This window comes from Arachis ipaensis, chromosome B01 (genome assembly GCF_000816755.2).
Source record: "Arachis ipaensis cultivar K30076 chromosome B01, Araip1.1, whole genome shotgun sequence".
Taxonomy (NCBI): Eukaryota; Viridiplantae; Streptophyta; class Magnoliopsida; order Fabales; family Fabaceae; genus Arachis; species Arachis ipaensis.
The window spans coordinates 125631061-125632099 of NC_029785.2; positions in this window are offsets into that span (position 1 = coordinate 125631061).

Below are 1039 nucleotides of genomic sequence, written 5' to 3' on the forward strand. Positions count from 1 at the left end.
AAAAATTTTTAAGAAAAAAAAGATACAATTACTATTTTTTTGATTGTCAATTACATTTCTATTAAAATTAGTAGTATAAAAAAATATTTTAAATTTAATATTATCAAGAAAAAATAAAAAAAAATTATATAAGGACTAATTTGATTAATTTTTAAAATTTTAGAGATGAAAATGACTTACGTCTGAACTTTCAAAGGACTATTTTGATTATAAATAACTTTTTTACATGTCAAGTGCCATGTGGCATGTCATGTGTCACTGACACGTCAACCAATCATCTTGTGACACGTGGCATTATCCCCCCCACATCATCATATGCCATGTGGCACTTAACGTGACACGTCATCATGTAACTGACGGAATGACTAACGTGACCAATCGTGTATCTTTCGGGAACGATTTTGATTAACTTTATCTTTCGAGGACCAAAATGAAGATCGGAATATCTTTTAGGGACGATTTTGGATATTTACTCTTCATATATATATATATATATATGTTTGTTCTCATTTGTCAATTTTAAAATTACTTTAAATTGATGGAATTATAAGTTTCTTTATTTTAATTTTGTAAAGAAGTTTAACTTTGCCTATAATCATATATATTTAAATGTTCGTTGCTCAAAATTTAAATTTTTGTTCGGTATAACAAGTATTATATACAAAATTAATGATTTTTGTTTAAAGTTGTGAACCTAACAAATTGAATAATTACTTTGTAAGTCAGGAATATGAGCTTGAAAAGAAAAATTATTTAGAGAGATAAATATTAAATTTGTACTTGAAAGATTCTGATAAAATGATATCTGATCTTTATTATTGATAAAATAATTTCCAAAAAATTTTAGAATTTGACAAAAGTGTCCAAATTTCAATTGAGTTACTTGGAGTTAAAATTTAAGGGTGACATGTCAGTTAACAATTTTTATAATTATAAAATTTATCACTTTTAACTTTTATAATTTTAAAATACCTCAATTTTAATTTTTTAAAAATCCAAATCTCCTCTCTCTGAAACTCTCATCTCTTTTTCTAAATCA